This window comes from Gordionus sp. m RMFG-2023, chromosome 2 (assembly GCF_954871325.1).
Source record: "Gordionus sp. m RMFG-2023 chromosome 2, tfGorSpeb1-WG-v2, whole genome shotgun sequence".
NCBI classification, from domain to species: domain Eukaryota; kingdom Metazoa; phylum Nematomorpha; class Gordioida; order Chordodea; family Parachordodidae; genus Gordionus; species Gordionus sp. m RMFG-2023.
In genome coordinates, this window is record NC_088776.1 from 3,728,378 (window position 1) to 3,749,744 (window position 21,367).

The following is a 21,367-nucleotide window of genomic DNA, read 5'->3' on the forward strand; positions in this document are numbered from 1 at the left end:
GCTTCATCGCATAATCTCAAATTATACATTATATATACCCTACTATTTACATCCTTTTGTAAATTACATGGAGGTGAATTAAGCTAGTCGCGCTGCTTACTATATATGAGGCCATATGTTTATTGTTAGATTACAATTTTGTTACCATTAAATCAGAGAGGCTATTAAGGAGTTCAAAACTGAAACCAGGAACCCTCGGGATGGGCCATTTATAAACCGGGAAAAGCTTTTAGACTTTCAAAACCGGAAGTATTTTTTTAGTCCAATTTATTCTGTAATTCTTATCGACATTAAAGGATAGAAGAAAATCGGTAACGCCTGGAGAAAAAAATAAAGTTTTAAGTGGTTGATTTTTAGCGGAAAGGGGGAATAAATTAAGAAAGTTACTCTTCCCAAATGATAGAACAAAAAAAGTAATAATTATAATACGTATCCGAGCCCAGGGAGCGACCAATCAGGGTCCGATTCAACCGATTCGGATTGGTCGAACTCGGATTATACATTCTCTAAGATTCAGTCGGGTCAGACCTTGATTTTTTTTTAAATTTTTTATCTGGGCCGGGCCTGAGTAGGATTTCCGGCAAAAATACAAAATTTTAAATCATCTTATTTTCCTATAAATATATTTTTCAGGAATTTAATATGCTTTTCTCTAATATCGTACTTTTCTAATGATCGATCTATTTCTTGAAAAAAAAAATATTTAGGGATAGGACACTCGAATCAGTTCGGTCGGGCATAAAAAATATTTTAATTTCTTTTAGGGTTATCAAGATAATAGTAAAAAGGCTCGATTTTGAGCCAATTTTTAAAAACGTAAACTCAATATTTTATCCGGAAGAAAATATTACTCAAGCCCGAAGATTTTACTCATAGATGGCACAACATCTATTAGAATAAATCTCGAGGCTTGGGAAATATCATTTTCTGGCTAAAATATTGAGTTAGCCGTTAAGAATCGGCTCAAATCGCCAATTTAACATCTTTAATTATATCATATAAATTATAAAGAAAAAAAAACCAATCATAACTTCTCCGGTCAAATAAAATATTTAAAAAAAAATCAAACTAAATCAGAAAATAATTATAAGTTTCAGTTTATGTACGTTTTTTCCCTCTTCTTCTTCTAAAGAATCCAGCTATTTAATTATAATAGATTTTTTTTTTTAATCCTTATAATATTCAATATATATTATATATATAAATAAATGTATAATCTAGACATTAAACGATAATTATATATAGCAAAAGAAATTAAACAACTTATACCCCCCATACCAAAAAAAAAGACACACACAAAAAATTAATTATATTTTTTTTTCTCCCCATCTTAAATAATTCTTCATCCCATTGCCCGTATTGGTTATAATTATATTTTAACCCTCCCCCCCCCCCCCCCATAAAACATTGAATATTTTTAATTATAAATATTTTATCTTATTTTTTTTTTCAGACAATTTGAAGAGGAAATTAAAAATGAAAAAAAAATAAAATTTATTAGTATAGTACTTTTTAATGTTATATTTTGATTAAATAGTACACCCAACTCAAAAAAAATTATGTATATTATAACAATATTAACCATCGTAAAAGATATAATGAAAGTATGAAAGTCGTAATGCGACAATGAAATATTTAATGCTAGAAAGAAAAGAAATGATAGATAGAGATTGGATAGAGGAATGGTAGGAAGGAATAGAGCCTTTTGAATCAATTTTCATTAATGATTCTGAGACCCCTTAACAAGCATATTCCCAAATCCCAATAACGTGGGCAGCACTCCTCACATCCAAATAATACTCTTATACCTCTTTAAGATATATGAGAACTTCTGCAGATCTTTAACAAATATTATAGATATATTAATACGTAAATCTTTAGAAGACTTAATTTGTTAATTATTTTTTTTAATCAAAAACTTTAAAATGTTATCAATTAAATGTTTTTTTAAGAAAATATTTTAAATATTGGTACCTAATCTAACATTTTTTTGGCTGTCTATTATTGTAAATGATTATTTTCTTATTTCTCTAGTGCAATATTGATTAAGGCTCCTCACGATCTTATCTTGACGCATCACTTTAATATATAAAAACCCACTTGGTCTTTTATTGGAAATTTCTTCTCAATTAATTTTTTTATTTTTTTAAAAAAAAGAATTTATATAAATATTTGTTATATGTGAAATTGAACGACAGTCACAATTAAAAACTTTATTTTTATAAGTGGAAAAAAAAAGAAAGGAAGAAAGAATAAGATTGAAGGAAAGAAATAAGAATGAAAGAAAGAAAGGAGATTAGAATGAGAGACAAAATTGAGCACGGAGTATAAATGTAATAATTTCTAATTAGGTTTTAATAAAAGGCAAGATAAAAATGTGACTACATTGAAAGAAAAAGAAAATTTTACCTATAATTGTAATTGTTATTTTAATAGTAACTTAACTATTAACTGAATTTCAAGAATAAAATATAAATTTATTTTCCCAATAATTATTCCCATTCATGACAGCTATCTCTCTTTCTCCGCTAAAAAAAAATTGTTTAAGAGAAGAAACGATTATATTATTAGTATAATTATATTGACCATACTTGTAATGAATGATATATCTGAAATAAGCCAAATAAGAAGGTATCGTATAACATGCATGTATATATTTAGGGTCTGAAAAGAGAAGTATATCGTATAAAATAAGTATATTTTATTAATTTTAAATTATTTTTTTTCAAAAAATATGTGGTTATTTGATAATTAGTATAAATATATCTATATAATATTTTATTATACAAATTTATATATATTTTTTTATTCCTAACTATAACATTAAAAAATATTAAAAAAAATCATATTAATATTTCTATTTCCATTTTTAGGTAAAGAGTTAAATTAATTAAGTTAATTAAAAAAAAAATTAATTAATTTTTATATAATATTAATATTCTTTTTTTTTTTAAAAAAAATTTTAATTAAATTTTGTAGAGTGGGCGAGGGTATATGATGCCAATAATAATAGTTCATCTATAATTAATCAATAGTTAATAATTAATATAAAAAAACTGTCATATATATAAAGACTGTATTTTACAATGTGTAAATTTGATTTTGAGAAGTTTTTATGTTTTTAAAAGCTTTAGATATTCGTTCAATAAAGGATTGTGTGTGTGTTTTTTTTAACCGGTTAACAAGTATATAATGGATAGAAATTAGTGTCCCGATTAAGATTTTTCGCCAAAATAATATTATGTAAGACCCTAGATACTTTGCTTACAGGTGGCAGGAAGGTTGTCAAATCTAGAAGCTTACAATAATATTATCTTTGGCCAAAATTTCAATCGGACTGTGGCTTAAAAATTTTTTTGTTTCATGGGCTGTTATTTTTTTTGATAGCTAAAAATTTGCTAGGTTTAGAAAGAAGATTAAATAGAAATGAATCAATTTAGAAGGCTATATTTGGTGGCAATAATAATAATATAAAAAAAGTAATTTCTTAAGTTTCAATAGTTTGGCATAAATGAAGGAAGTTTAAAAGTAATTTTTCGACATAATTATTTGGCATTTACTTAAAAGATCTCCACATCTAATCAAATATAAATAGCGAAATATATCAATTGGAATCATTTACCGCTCCGATCTCTATTGACTTAATGATCATTCCCAACTTTTATTAAGGATTTTCTGGAAATTTTTTACGGGGACTTTTTTGCAGAAATCATTTTACATTGCACGTTTATGTATAATTTTAATTAAACAAAAAAAAAATATTTTAACAGCTTAATCTAAAAATCTGGGGTTAAGGAGAAAAAAAGGTGAAAGAGATGGAAAAAAAATAATTAAAACATTATAATCATAAATTATTATAGAGAAATTAGTTGAAAAATAGGATATTAAATTACATTATATAGGTTTAAAAAAAATAAATTAATTACATTTTATCAATTAAAATCAATTTATTAACCTATCATCTAAGAGATTTAAAATCAATTAAAATATTGTGGTAAAAACTGAAAAATAACGCAATGTTGAAATAGAGTGAGTAGAAAGATTATGATAAATGAAAATAGCCAATAAACGCCTTTAGCATTTGAGGGAGGCTCGAATTTATCATAAAATCATTGAGTTTAATATAGTTAAGCAATATTATAGACAAAATTTATTAAGAAGTTTTAGATCATGCAATTTGTAGGTATAAAAAAATCGTTTTAAATAAAGGAATTATAATGGATCGTTTAAAAAAAATATATGAAGCAATTTGCTATTCAAAAAATTTCAGAGAATTTATTGGTATGATTTTAAAATGGGTAGTCTAAATCTTCATAGTTTAGTTTTTTGGTCACTCACTTAATACTTAATTTCATACATAGAGATAATCACGTGATAGAAACAATTTGCATACATGTAGCCAGGTATATGGGTAGCTTTTAAAATAAGTGACGTTATATTATATTGTTAAAGGCTGAGTCCAAAACCACGAAAAATTAGATACAACAAACTTTCGAAATTTTAATGAAAATAAATCAATGAAACTGTTTTAAATATAAAAATAAAAACATGTCCAAAACAAATAATCCAAGAAAATTTTAAATTTCAAAAATTTAAACTACGATTTCGTTAAAATTTTTAAATTTGCGACAGTTTTGAAACTTTTTGAATTTTTTTAAAATAGCTTTATACACAAGCCTAAAATAACCTATCTAATCCAAAATTTTTTGAAATAAAACATTTAAAATAAAACGATTAAGTTTATTTCTTTTGAAGGTTTTCTGGATATATAATAAAAAATCTCTGGCAAGGAAATTTATTAATATTTTTAGTCATAATATTTACAGTGATGTTAAAGCGAGATAGAAAAAAATAGAAATTATTAATTTTATTTTAATAAATTTTACTTAATACTTAAGAAGATCAAGATTTTAACAAGAACTAAATATTAAAAAAATGAAGAGAATTTTATGGCAGATTGAATCGTTCAGAAACCGAAAGCCGAAGTGAGATCATATTCGCAACAGTTCGCAGTTATATGATCAAACAAGAAGGAACAGGTTATGACGCTTCGTAGTATAATAAAGAATCATTTAAATTGGATTTATTTATTTGAGAACTTAACTTCCAAACTTAAAATAAGTGGAATATGGATGTGTAACAGAATAATATCGAAAAATTCCAATATCACTTGCTCTCGCCTTTTGCCAAACTTCAAAATCAAAATAATAAATTTTAAAAAAAAATGATCAGCGGAAATAAAGTAAAATAAAATTAGTATAGTTAAACGGCTCGTTTTGAGCCGATTATTAAAAACGGCCAACTCAATATTTTAGCCAGAAAAATATTGCCTAAGTCTCGAGATTTCGCTGATTGATGTCTAGACCTTTGTGCCATTTACTGAGCAAAATCTTCAGGCTTGCGTAATTTTATTCTGGGTAAAATGTTGAGTTAGCCGTTAGCCGTTTTTAAAAATCGGCTTAAATCGAGCCGTTTAACAAACATTAAAAAAGTTCTACAAGGATCACGTTAAATATACTTACGAATAATATCAAAGGTTTACGAATAATTTCGAATATTTACAAATATTTTGAAAAATAAGTTCGTATAATACGAATCCGTAATGAAACGGCGGCTATTACTCGACGAATAATTTATTAGTATACGACTCGAGTTTATCGAATACTTGTGTTGATTTGTAAAATAGGAATCGAAATGAATAACGAATAATTTGATTTAATGTATATATACGAAAAGAACAACGATTTTGTAAATGATTTTAATGATTATTGTATCCGATTAAAAAAAAATATAAATAAGTTAAAAAAAAATAAAAATCATGGATAGTGGCGGAATGCTTTATTATTTAATTTCCCTATTAAATATAGATATTTTTTAAATAATCTAATTAGTGTTGTTAAATGGCTCGTTTTGAGCCCATTTTTAAAAAACGGCTAACTCGATATTTTATCCAGAAAAATATCGCGCCAGTCTTATGATTTATCCTCATAGATGGTACAAAGGTTCACAACATCTATTAACGAAATCTCGAGGCTTAGGCAATACTCTTTCTGGCTAAAATATTGAGTACGCCGTTTTTAAAAAATCGGCTAAAATCGAGCCTTTTTAAAATTTATATATTTTCAAGGAATACTTATATTTGTATATATATTTCAAGTATAATCCAAAAATTTATCGGTTTCTATTATGTTTGTGATAGAGACAGTCAAAGGCAATGGTTTGCGAATTGCTAAATTTCAATTTTTCATTTTGACAGAGAATTGCCAAATTTGGTTATAATATATATATATATTTAAAAAATCGTAATTTTTCTGAAAGCACCAAAAGCGTCACTCCAGAACACCGGGAGGAGGTTATGAGCAATTAGCTCTATACTCCTCTAAGGGAATAGAATAAAATGAATATGTTGTAGAGGTAGGGAGTAAATCAGGCTGCCTCCAAAAGTCTTTCGTCTCATGAAGACATTTAAATAGAAGCAATGATGGAAGAGAAAAAGTGGAGGATAGGCTCAATGTAGATATAAACGATGTTTAGAACACTAGAAAGAGAGCTAACACTAGACAAAAGTGAGTAAAGAAATATAATTCGTGTTAAAGGGGGGGGGGAATTTAAAACCATGTTTAAATGAATTAAAGCGGTGATTTACTTTTCGTAAACAATATTGCGCCAATGAGAAGTAAATTGAGCTTTGAAACGTAACATAATATTAAAATGTTTTCATTTTTTCAAAAATCTTGAATAATCTACTCAAAAGATAAATTTTTATAAATGATAAAAACTTTTGTTTTATTTTTTTTTTGTGCAATAATAGAATTGTAAATATATATAGAAATAAAATTAATATTAAAATTAACATATCAAATATAAAATAAAATAAAACAATATTATATAAGAACGGAGATGGGACTACAAGTTCCCAAAAAACATGAGTAATTATATTTTAAAATAGTGATTTGTAGGTTTTGTTTTAAAAAATAGAATTCTTTTGGTTCTGATGTAAGGGCTCTTGTCTTATCGCCTATATTTTTTAAGAACTTTAAAGTTCCGCTTGGCATATGTCCAAGGGAAGAGATAACGATCGGTGTAAAAATATAATTTGTGAATTTGGAATATTTCATTGTTTTTTTTTCTAGGCTATATCAACCGGATTAGAATTTAAATTTTTTGGGGATGCGCATGTGAAGTCCCAAATTAAGGATTTCCCTAAAGACCAAGGCACGGAAGTTAAGCCATCTGGTCTTAAGCCATCATCTAATGTTAAATTTGTAGGTTCCAGGATGTTTGGTATTCGGGCCCTGGTAAGAGAACGGCTAATAGCTAAATTAATTGCTGCATGCCTTGACTATATATAAAATTTAAACCATGTCTCCCTTTGGAGTCAACTAATATTTTACATTTGATGCATGTATGTGGCTGAACAATGTTATATCCAAGTCGATGACCTATGACAACTCTTAATTGTTCATCTGATAAGAGGTTACCTAGGTTACGATTTGGTAATGCTTCCAACCATTCATAACCACTAGTACAGTCAACATTCTGTAATTGTTGAATTTAGAGATCAAATTTTATTAAATATATCTAAATTTATCAATTTTATAAATATATCTAAATTTATCACTTTTATATTGAATTTTTTATGTAAAATAAAAAATTTTGATTTAATTTATTGAAACTAAACGCTATATAACATATGTCATTTATTTATAGTAATTATAAAAATTAATTTCTATATTTAAATAAATTCGGGCCTGGCCGGGCCGGTAAACTTTTTTTAAAAAAATTTCGGGTTCGGGCCGGGCCGGGCCGGCAAAACTTTTTTAAAAAAAATTTCGGGCCGGGCTTGAAAAATTAGACTCGATGCAGATCACTAGTTGAATATACTCCAAAGGGGGGTTTGATGAGATTATTTTAAAATTTTTTTTAATTAAAGGTTCGAAAATAGATTGGTGTGTTAAGATCGTGGGTAAGACAGCTTCAGGTGGAGCTAAAGATACCCAGGCTGTCAAGGCTGAGTTTAAAAGGTTATCTTTAGGAGAGATAAAAGAAGATATCATGGCGTTATTCATCAAACGCGATGCCAAAAATGAGGAAAGAGATAGAAGGTTTAAAGGATATAAATCTAAACCATCCATTTTCGAGGGTAATTGTGAGAAACCCCAATTAAAATCTTCCAATTTAATATTTAAAATATTTTCTAATAAACTTCTAAAAAATTCATGAACACGATTAATAATTTTCATTATTTAAAAAAAAGGAAGAAGATCTAAAAATATGTACAATCTTTGGTAAAAATAAATATTTTTTTTAAAGAAAAAAGCTCTGGTGTGAAGGAATTTATTTTAAAATAGTTTCAAGTCCTAATAAGATTTCGAAAAATTTTTCCACAAACACCTCACAGTTTAAAAAACTGCTTAAAGGTGAACCTAGAAGATTAATTTCACTTTTTTTAATGATTTTAAACTCTTGGACTTCGAGAGTATTTGAATTTAAAAAGCATATTTCAGATTTAGCTTTATTTAGAGTAAGGCGTATGTTTAGAGAATTCTTCTCTATATATTCTATCGCTGCAAGAATATTTTTAGAAGGTCCGCAAATGGTACCATCACCGAGATACCATATGTTTAAATCTAAATTAAAAAAAGATTTTAGACAATGAACTAGGTTATGTATACCTAAACTAAAGATCAGAGGGCCCAAAGGGTCTCCTTGTTGAATACCTTCGTCAGATGGAATTGTATATTTACCGAATTTGAGAGAATTTCATAAAAAATGTTCAAAAATGCTTTTCTGGATATAGAATTAAAAGCATTTTAAAATCAAGCTTACAGACTAAGGCGTCTGGAGGAGGATCTTCGATATATATGCGAAGAGAGTGAGAGGCTATTTCACACCCCCCTTTAGTACCAAAGCCTAGTTGATATGTTTGGAACATTTTTGAAGCATCAGGTTTGATGCGCTCAACGATTACCTTAGCTAATAGTCTCCTAAAAAAGACCGTATTGCAATTGGCCGAACTCCACCATCAGGCTTAGAAAAAGCAATTAATCTTGCGCCAAAAAGAATTTGGTGAACTCTGGGCAAATCATTGTTCAATATATTTTCACTAAGTATTACCAATGAATTTACAAACGAATCTTGATAAAGATTTTTAGGGTTGACTAAAAATTGGAAATAAGAGGGGCGAAAACCGTCAATTCCCCCTGCAGAGAATTCTATTTTTTTAAACATAACTTACAAATCACTATTTTAAAATATAATTATTACTCATGTTTTTTGGGAACTTGTAGTCCCACCTCCGTTCTTACATAATATAGTTTTATTTTATTTTATATTTGATATGCTAAGTTTAATATTAATTTTATTTCTATACATATTTACAATTCTATTATTGCACAAAAAAAATAAAATAAATAATATACACTCAATTTAAAAAAAAAACTTTTGTTTTATAAATTCAATCCATGTTTTATTTGTTATGATCAAATTCTTGGACTTTAAAAAATATAATATTTTATTAATAAATATCAAAACACTTTCCAATCACAATATTGATAAATTATCTTTTAAAGTTATTGAAAATAAAAAATTTTAAAAAAAAATTGAAAGAATTTTTAAATTCAAAATAATTGGTAATTTTTCCGTAAATTTAATGCCAAATTAAGAGATGGAACATAATAATAAATAGAATAGAGCGTTACAGTTACTCCTTAAAAGTAACGGCGTTACTAAAAAGGGTCTTATATTATATTTTTAATAAATATTTTCATTTTTATAAGTATTATACTATATTATATAAAACTAATAATTCTATTTTTTTTATCCTTTTTCCCAAATCTCATAAATTAATATTCTATAAACGATATTGAATAAAATATAAAATACTATATACTTATATACACAATTTTAAAATTAATTTTTCAAAAAAAAAATATTAAATATTAAATAACTTTTGATTAAACAATCTTTATAAATATAGTATAAATAAGTCCTATATATATATTCTTTATTAATAAATATAAGTGTACATGACATAAAATTAATGAAATATTTTCGTATTTTTTATATATTATAATTATAGATAGAATACTGTATAAGAAGAAAAAAAATTACAAAGATTTTTTTAACGCTCAAATTATAAATTATAAAGGGGAAACAAATATTTGGTCAAGTTTAGGGAAGGTTTGGTATATATATTTCTCAAAACTTAAAAGAGGTAAAAATGTTAAAATATTTGGTATTCAAGTGAGGAGAGAGTCAGTCAACTTTCATTTATACCATTTAAAGGTTATATTCCTTCGTATGGTAGAAGGTGACAAATTGCCTGATAAATATTATAAATTATATAACATTATATTCCTAAAATTAATAATTATAGAAATTGAAGGAACCAAATAATATGATTGATATTTCACTGTTTAACATGTTGGATTTCATTTTTTATGAATACAAGTAATAAGAATATTATAATAGAGTAAATGTTAGCGTCAATGTGTATTTTTCCGACAATGTGTTTCCAACTTTAAATTATCTTTTTAGCCGGTTTTTTCCAGTTTTTAAAAATCTGATTTTACCGGAAATGTAATCTATCATGTTTGGAATACCGAATTTCAGACAATTTTTCCACGAACTTTTAAATTTGATATTTATATTAGATTTTTCGTATTATTTTTTATATAAATGATAAATGGCTCAAAAGTTAACAGCAAAATTGTCTACAATTCATAAGATAGGTATTCCAAAGATGATAGAATATATTTCCGGAAAAATCCGATTTTAATTTAAAGTTGTAAAAATAATACATTGACGGAAATATTACATTGACACCAACATATATAAATAATAATCGAGTAAATTATTTCTAAGTATATGATTGTTATTTTATAATAATATTTTTTTTTAGCTTATTAAGTTAGGTTATTAGGTGTCGGGGTGGCTGTATTTTAATTTTAAATAGAAATCATAATAGCACTTTTTCAGAAAAAATGGTTTGAAGATTTAATCTTCTTTGTTCGCGTATCCAGAAAATTATGCTGAATGTAACCCTCCCACAAACGGTTTAAAGTCTTCGCCTCTCAAAAGCCCCTCTCCCAATGCTGGCCAGCCCCCTGTATAGCTAATAATGGTTAATATAGGGGATAACTTCATTTACGGACTAAATTCATTATTTTATTTTTTTTATAATTGACCAGACTTAAAATTTCTTTTTTAATAGCTAAAATAAAATTTAATATCATCACACTTGGGTTTAGATAAAATTGGCCCTTAGTTTAGTTAATATTTTACTTATCAAATTATTTTTCAATCAAATCAACGTTTTACTCTACATTTTTATATACTAATTTTAACTTTCAACGAGGATTTATATAGTTATGATAAGATCCATAACAAGGAAAACCAGGACAAGTTGGGGACATAGACGTGTTAGACTTCTATTTCCAAGTTTTCTTAATATATTAATAGAAATTTAAACTTTTTGAATGCTTGTTTTTAGCCAATTTCAAAAATATTTATTCTTCTACTATTGACAAAGGTAAATGTGTACAAATATAAATTTTATCGTTTAGAATAAATAAATTTTTTTTTAAAATCTCAATTTAAGTAAATTTTATTAAGGTTTTAAACTTTATTTTTAATCTGAAAAATTTTCAGAATTACAAAACATTAATTAGTAATATAATATAATTAAGGGGACTTTATATATTGGTCCGCGAAAAATTAATTCTATTAGACGTATATTTACATTTTATTAAGAATGATTGTAAATAAATATTCATCAATTTAAAAGGAAAGTAATTTTTTTTTAATTATAATATAATATATTTAAATGATTTTTAATTATAATTTTTTTTTCTTACAAATAAATTAAATTTTGCTTAATTATTGCATATTAAGATATCATCAACAAATATATTTTAAATATAGTCTTATATAACAATGTTTTAAAAAATTTTTTTTATTTTAATACCCTAATTCTTTGGGTGGATCAACTATACCAAGTGTTTATGTACGTTGGTTCAAAAGTAAGGTTTTTAATAATATTCTACTTATTCTGGTTTTGATAATATGGAACTTATTCAGGTTTGAATAAAAAAAATATCTCCCTTTGTCCTATAGAGATCTGCAAAGTTAGGCCAGGCCCGTACCCGCAGGCCTAATTCTATTTAAAATAATTGGGTTCAGGCCGGTCCGGGACTAATATTTTTTAAAAAAATTCGGGCCGGGTCGGGTTAGACTTTGAAATTTTTTTAAAATATATCTAAATTTATCAATTTTAGTATTAATTTTTTGTGTAAAATAAAAATATTTTATTTTATTTATAGAATCAGATGCGATATAACATATGTCTTTTATTTTGAGTAATTATAAAAATTAATTTCTATATTTAAATAAATTCGGGCCGGACCGGGCTTTAAAAATTAGGCAGGATGGAGATCACTACTCCCCTAAATGTTTAAAGTTTAAAATGAATAAATTGCCTAATAGGAAAATGCTATGTGAAGAACTTACTTTATATACTAAAGGGCAATAATGTATAAATGTTTTAGGTGATATTTAGAACCTGTTTTATCCCCAAAACGTATTCCTCAAATATGCCAGCTTTCCTAAATGTTGTTATTTTTTAAATTCAGAAAAGAAAATGTTACATCCTTAATACCACATTTAAATTTAAGGTTTATAATTATATTTTGTTTTAACCAAAAATAACAAATTTATTTTATTGATGAAATAGGGTAGAAATTGATATATATATTTTTTAATAGACTAGTGAAATTATTCACCGTCTGGTCTTTGGTCCGGACCGATTCTCAACGGTCCCCAAATAAAAAGCAGGTTCACAGACCGTGGTCTTATATAAAAATACCTATCCAAGACCTGTCTTTTATTTATTTTTTATGTTATTTTTAAAAATATTTCCGCTTTTTCATAATTTAATTCTTGTTTTATCAATTTTATTAAATAGAGTATAATAGTTATTTTATGAAAAATAACAAATAAAATATTTTAATTTAAGAATAAAAAAAAATCTTTTTTTCTAGAAGAGTAATTATGAAAAATAAAATATATGCAAAAATTTACCAAATAAAAATTATATGAAATGGATAGTAAAGGGCGAACTTAAATATTAATAATAAATCGGTCTGGGCTGCGACCCTCAAAATAGACCGAGGTCCCGATCTAAGCCCGACATGACCGAACCGCGCTGACCTTCACTAAGTTAAGACTATTTTGGAAAAAAATTAATTCATTTAGGCAGATATGATATATCATGAACAAATTTACTTATAAAACAATATACAACCATATAATAAATATGGTATATCTTCCTTTTTTTTCGAAAAAAAATTAATCAATCGAGAAATTATATTTATTACTCAATTTAAAAATCACACTTTATTCGCCGAATTAATTAAATATTATATTATTATTTTTCTTTTGTTAAAAAAAAAGAAAAGTTAATTAAAAATTTATATTTAAAAATAATGTAAAATTAATAATAGCCTAACCGATTTCAGGCGGCGTCCTAGCTCGTTAATTTTGGTTCTTAATTTAGGATTGAAGAAAGAAAGAAAGAAAGAAAGAAAATTATTCAGAAAATAAGGTATAGAGCATCCCATATTTTGGTTGTATATTAGATTTTGATACAAGAGTTTGTTACCTGTAATAAATACGCTTAAATGATGGTTTAAATTTATTTAAATTAATGGGATTGAACTAGGCAAGCCACCGTTTCTTTAATGAAATGTTGGTAATTAAATGTTGTTAAAAGCCTCCATTCATCCGATTTTTGAAAACTGCCAAAATCAAGATTGGGAAAAATCTCAAAGCTTGGGTAATTTATTTTTGGCGAAAATCCTGATTTACCCTGCTTTCACAGTTAGCGGCAAATTTCGCGGCGGAGTCGTTTTAAAAAATTGATTAGGGTCGAAATGTTATATGATTTTTTTTTGGTAATTTAAAAAACTTTGTTACAAAATATAAAATAGTGATAAAGAACATAGTCCTGCAACCCCGGCTCATAGTTTAATTTGATTTTAAAAATACCGGGTCGGGTTGTAAAAAACAAAATATAAAAATCCGGGCCGAAAAATTTGAATAAAATTTAATCTTTGCGGGTCTCTGCTAATACTATCACTTAATGTAGGTAGGTTAATTTTCAATAATACATATAGAGCCAGTCTTACACTTCATGAATCTTCCCACACTTAATAACGTGTTATAACTTCAATTAGAGTTGGATTGGGTCCTCTTTACAACTTAAAACATATCGTAGAGACACAGATACAAATATAGTAATGTATAAATAAAATACTCGCATCTTTTGCTATTAAAAGAATCTTAGATACAAGATATCTCTTATTTTTTAAATATTCCTTCTCCTTAATAAAATACAATTCGATGAGGAGGTCTAGATATAATCCCATGGTTATTAATATGATAATCGCTTTTCCCATCCATGTCGTGACTAGCTACATCTTTCGAAGGATTATAACTTTAACCGTAGTGTTGTTAAATTAAATATTAAGAAACATCCAGCTACTTAACTATTTACTTATGATGAGGAGTAATATAACCCAGACTAATTATAAGTATGTTTTTTTAAATTATACTTGTTTTTTAAAAAAAAAATATAACAGTAAATTTTTAAAATTTAAGTTATTTGGGTTTGTGAGAAGTAAGAGGTAACGGGGGTAGGGGGGGGGGCATAAGACTGGAAGATAAATCTACAAACCAATTAACAAGTATACATTAGAGAAATGATATATATATATATATGTGTGTGTTGATTGTTTCAACAAAATTAAGATAAATAAGTTGACCAATTATGAGATAAAATTACAGTAGATAGCTTCTAGAAATCAGTAAGCTAAAATAAGGGCCTAGTTACTATTGTAAATTTTTATTAATGGCCGAACTGAAAAAAAACTTATGGTTAGGTTAGGGTACAAAAATCTTAACGGGACAATATGCTGATTTGTAATGACCGCACAACACCTATTGGCTTTTCAAAGGTATTCTTTAGTGCTACAAATATAGCTCGCCCTTATAAGGTTTCTCAAGCCTAGTAAATTTTTTTTTTTTAAATTAAATGATTTTAGCTATCTTTTAAAGCTAAACCTATTTTATATTATTATTTTTTTTCAATTATTTTTAGTTTTGTTATATAAGTAAAATAAATCAATTTTTTTTTGAGTATATATTACACTATATTTTTATACAATAATAAATATTATATCCTTTTTTAAATATTTTAAGAAAAAGTTAATGATGTTTTTATGTGACTTATTAATGTTGTGTGTGTCAATAATAAATGGTATTATATATATTATTTAGTATATTATAAAAATATTATAGATTTTGATTTAAAATAATAATTAATAGTCCTCTCTTTTTTGAGTTTAAAAAAAAGAAGTATTAATAGTATATTTTAAGGAAAAGGAAAAGTTTTTTTTTTTATTTTAATATTGACTATAAATTAACAAATTATAAAAAATAAAATTAATTTATTTTTCTTTTCCTTCTCTCCCTATCTCTTCTCTTATTTCGAAATGACAATAATAAAAAAAAAAGTAATTGATAAAATAAAAACTCCTGATTTGGCTGTAGCTATTTATGACTTTTTTGATTGGTCATTTTATTATTTTTTTCGATTTACTTTTGCAGTTGAAGTGATGATTTGCCAGTGTCATTATCTTATTCTTTTTTCTAATTCTTATTCTTCTAACTTTTCTTTTAATCGTTTTTTTATAAAGATTTATTACTTGTAACTTGTATATTATAATACATATATATATATTTATAAATAATAATCTGAGCCCCCTTTTAGAAATGTAAGGTAAACCTCAAATATAACAAGAAGAACTATCATAATATGTTATTTTTTTGGCCCGGCCCGGGTTTTATATGTTAAGACCCGGCCAGAGGTTTTTTATAAAAATAAATATTCAGGCCTTGCTCGGATTTTTAAAAAATATATTATATTTATTTTTGTTTTTTATAGCTAATAATGTCGATTTAAAACATTTGGTTTTAAAATATACGGCTCGGTCTCTGATTTATATTGCCGATTTTTGATCATTTTAGTATAAATGATATTTAAAAAAATTTTGTTGCTATAGAAAGAAAGAAAGAAAGAAAGAAAGAAAGAAAGAAAGAAAGAAAGAAAGAAAGAAAGAAAGAAAGAAAGAAAGAAAGAAAGAAAGAAAGAAAGAAAGAAAGAAAGAAAGAAAGAAAGAAAGAAGAAGGAAGGAAAGAAATTCAGGTAAAAAAAAATATATAATTTTTTTAAATTTATCATTTTATCTATTTTTTTTAAAAAAAAATTGAGATTGCCCAACTTCCATTTTGCCGGTTAAATATTTACAAATAAATTAATTCGAGATATGGATTGTATATCTTTGTTCCGTTTCTTGTTCAATTAAAAAACTTCTGGTTGGGTTTCGATATCATATTTTTGGAAACAATCTGAGACCGTTCCGAAAAGTTATAATTCGTCATTTTGTGAAATTCCAAAATTTGGCGGGTTAATTTAAGATTGATTGTTTTATTTTTTAAGGGATAAGTTCAGTGGCATGACTTTGGAAGCATCTGGAGGTGCAAGGACATCTCTAAAGGATTTTGTTTCTTGAGCAATTTTTATTTATTGCCTTAACTCGGTACCCCATCCACGTACCAAAGAGAAATGCAAACGATGAAATTAAGAAGAAAAAAAATCAATCGAATATAGTTTTGAAGTTAAGGGAAGAAGGAAGGAAGGAATAAAAGAAGAAAAAAAGGAACAGTACTCCATAATTTCATTCGTTATTCGTTGACTCTTGTGAATATTTTTTAATATAAGTCCATATCAAATTAAAAAGCACTTCAAGGAGATAGCTTTGCAAATTTAATTTTTTACAGCCCGAGCTCAGACGGAAATTTTATTTTATTACTGAACCCAGGCTGGAATCCAAATCTCTATAAATTTGTTTTTTTCCCTAATTCCAGAGAAGTTCTAACGATCTTTAATTAATCCCGAGGTCGGGAGCAAGCTAGCTCAGATGCCATCCTGGGTTTTCGGGAAAGATAAGTAATCGAATAGTAAAGTATAATTTTAATATATATATTTTGACTATATAATTTAAAGGATTTGTCTCTGAAATATAAAACAAAAATAGGATTAAACTTCCTCACTGGTGTCCCTTACAATCACCTTTATAAGATGAGTATAATGGCCAAAAATTAAACCAAAAAATTTATTTTCGGGAGGATCTATATACATTTATACTAGGTAATTGGTTTGTACAAGGGTGAACTGGCAGGCTAATAAAGGCTAGGTGTGACGTGCTTAAAAAGGATTATAGAGGGGGTATCGCCCTTCGCTTTCGCGAATGATATAATATTAATGTATATAAACTATACCTCGCCTTAATAATTTGTGATCACTCTTGATTTTCAGATTACATCATAATTCTCAAATTCGAAAAATAATTATTCAATATCTTAAATTCATAATTAATAATAATTATATATGAATATTAATTAATGTAAAGGTATATTTGGAAATTAAATTTTTAATAAGAAAATATAAGTTTTTTGAAAATTGACACCCTTAGTCATAGATATTCCACCACCATGCTAGGAATCACTAAAATGTTCCAATTTTTTTTAAAAATAAACAATCGTTTGTTTTTTAAAAAACTATGTTTTATTTTCTTTAAATGGGTAGAGGTAACAAATACATATATTCGTAAGATTTATTAAACTTAACCAATATAAGAGAAGAAATTATAGTGAGAAGATGACGTATTAATTGGATCTAGGTCAAGCAACTATTAGAAACATATACTACAGAGCTGTAATAAAAATAATAGAGTTTATAAGTCTAATCAATATGATAGTTCTTAAAATTAGGTGTGTCTCTTCCTCAAAAATATGATTTGATGGAATTTATGTAATTAAAAAACAAGTTTTCCAAATCAATCTCTTTAACGAAGATTACATTTAATAGGATATTCCTTCTATAAGACAAATAAAAACTACATAAGTAGAAACCAAAAATATCACAAAAGAAATAAGATTAAATTGGGATTTATGATAAGTAAATTAAACAAAAGAAGCAACGAGGAACCAGCGATTAATCAAAATTATTTTATATCGATTTTGGGACAGTACAAAATAGGATTAATAAGAATATAAGCAGAAATCTTCCATCTTGAATGCTCAGAAAAACTAGTTAAGTTTCAAGTTATAGTATAATGGTATAGGGTTGCTAAGTGCAAAAAGCTTAAGATGCACTATTTATTAATAATATAAAAATTTCTGTTAAATACCAAGAAATCATCAAGTAAGTATTGTTACCATCAATTTATTTAATAGAACATGAAGCCCTAATCACACCTTCCAATAAGATGGATCTCCTTGTCATACCGCGTAACCTTCAAAAACCTTAAAAGGATCATATTGTTAATGGAATTACTAGGCAGCAATCTCAATCCTATTGAAAACATTTGAGGTTTACTCAAAGATATCTTAGAAATATTAAGTGGAAGATAAATTATTTTTATATATTCCTTCAGAAAGATTAAAAACAATATATCTAATGAAAAATTGTCTCAAATGCTTTTTCCCGATAAGTTGCACTGAGAATCACTCAACACCTATGGATGCAATACTAAGTAAAAACAATGCCTGATATATATAGACTTCAGATCTGGTAAAGAGGCCATTTATGTATATTTTTGCTCACTCTTGGAAATTTTTAGATTATAAATTTACATGAAAATATACAAATACATAATAGTAGTTAGCCTTCCCTCATTTAAAATATAATTATTTTCAAAAATTCTAATAGGGCACACTAGTTACAAGATATTTTGCCGGAAGTCCCGATATTTAAGGGTCCCAGTGAAATCTATCTCACTAATGCACATGGGCAGTCCACCCTTGAGCTCGTACTTATATTCATCATAATAATATAATAATTATTTTAAAGGAATAGGAATAATGTTTTAATGAAAAAATGCTTTACTTTCGTTAGCAATATCTCGAAGATATGAAAAGAAAGAAAGATGGGAATATCACAGAATTAACAGAAAGGATAATAACTATAAATATATATCTATGATCATCATCTAAAGGCTATTAAATTCTTCCGATAAATTATATTTTCATCCTCAAAAAAAAATTAAAATATTTTTACACTTATATATAAATGTATAAAATTTTATAGTCAAATATATATTATTTTTTTTATAAAAATATTTGTTTTATCTTTAATATATTTTTTTTTTCGCAAAATATTTTCCGAAATAAAATAAATTAAAATAAATTTTATTATAAAATTAATATTTTTATATTTTAGAGAACGTAAAAAAAAGTCTAAATGCAAAATAGAGAAGAAAAAAAAATACATATAAATTATAATAAATAATATTGTTTAAATTAAAAAATTAAAACAAAAACTAAAGTTATATCTCTAAAATATTTTAGCAATTATTAGTTAAAATAGCCTAAAAACATCATTAAGTATTATATTTTTTAATATTAAATATATATTATGATATTACGAATATGTGAGCAAAAAAAGGAGAGTTAAAATAATATCTTTTTCAGAAATTTTTAATTTATTTTTATATGTTTCATTAAAAATAAAAAAATAGGGTAGGGTAGTGGGGTTCACGAAAAACGTCCTACGTGTGCGTTTTTAAATATAATTAAAGTTAAGGTGAAGTAATATTTTGCCTGTCTGTCTTGGAACAGGTTTCAAGTAGATTTGATAAATTTTGAGGATGCCTATAATTTTTTCTTCGATCGCAAAAAAAAACGCATAATAACGTCGATAATGTAATGTGATGAAAAAGGAACATATTGACATAGATAAACCTTCTGTTATAAATTTTAAACAACAATCAATCAATAGAGTATAGAAAACTTAGATCTCATTTATTCATCTTTATAACTCATATTCTAAGAAATCTGTATCCAGGGACTTTGAATTTATTTAGATAGGAAAGAAGTTAAAAAGCTATATATGAAAAAATAAATAAAGGAGCTTAATATATACATAGAATTGTAAAGACTATTAGCGGAAATTTCAAAAAAAAAAAATTGTACTTTTTATTCCCCCTTTTAAAATCAGTATGATACATTTTTATATTTTAAAATTAAATTTTTTTTTTATAATTATACGTTATATATATTTATATAATTTATGTGTATATATAATTTGTAAAAAAATAAAAAATGATGTAGATGTTAATGTTTCAAGTATATTACAGTTTAACTCGAATGATAAAAAAAATTTAAAAATAAATTAAAGAACTTAAAAAAAACTACCAATTAAAGGTCCACATTGAAATCGAAATTTTTTTGATTGAATAGCAGTGTTGTTCCCCTTATTTAAACAAACAAAATTACACACTATAATTAGATAAATTAGATTTATTATATAAGTTTTGCAAAAAATTTTTTCGAATCCCAAGTTTTCATACAGCCTAAAATTAGTTTTTTTAAAAAATGCCAATTTAACTTTTATGCTTTCTAATTTTTTTTATGTGCTATTATACTTATATTACCGTTGCGTAAAACATCTTCTCAAGGGATACCAGACATTTAACATATTGGAGGGGGGGGGGGAGGCGCGTCAAACTCTAGTAAGATTTATGGGATCTGCGTTCGAGGACCTGCATTTAAAACGCGAAAAATATGGAGTGCGTTCTAAACGGGATATTCTGCATTCTACTTAGGAATCAGGCCAAACATCTAAATAGCGAGTCCAATTATATCAGCTTTGATACCCTTATCATGGATTATAGTTTAAATCGAACATTCTAATCCTCTACAAAAAAGCTATTTAATTGGCTCAACAATAGAAAAAAAACAAAAAAACCTTATATCCCCACAAATCAACTTTAGTCCACATAAAAATTAATTAGCTTCTGGCAGATAACTGGTTCAACATTCCATGGGTAAAATTTATACAATTAATTATATAATAATATAGTATATAACAACAAAGATTAAAATAGATAAATTGAACAAATTGATTTTAAAAAAAAATTCAAAAATGTATACATATAAAGGGGAGAGGGGGAGGGGGGGGGGGGGGTTATAATTAATTTTTTAAGTCTTTTTTTTTCTTCTCCTTCATTGGACTTCTTAAAATTGGAAAATAATAAATATTATACATTTTAATTTTTCCTTTTTAATTGTATAATATATTTTTTATATTATATATTATTTATTTTTTTTTAAAAAATAAAATAAAATAAATTACAAAATCTTTTAAAAACAAAAAATCATATAAATTGATATTCATTATATATATAAAAATCCAAAATGAAAAATACGAACAAAATGTTTTTAAAAAGATATTTTCCTATCTTGC

General features: G+C 25.9%; 1 protein-coding gene across 2 annotated transcripts in view; it reads right to left on the reverse strand.

Moving 5' to 3' along the window:
* The window catches only part of LOC135923494 (uncharacterized), a 131,946-nt gene that overhangs the window by 68,103 nt on the left and 42,476 nt on the right, over positions 1 to 21,367 (reverse strand). The window contains exon 1 of one of the 2 annotated variants that reach the window (XM_065458275.1): positions 19,010 to 19,088. The exons of the other annotated variant lie outside the window; for it this stretch is intronic. The gene's annotated coding sequence lies outside the window, so the exon portion shown is untranslated. Of the gene's footprint in view, positions 1 to 19,009; positions 19,089 to 21,367 lie in introns of those variants that run through there. 2 annotated transcript variants of the gene reach the window in all.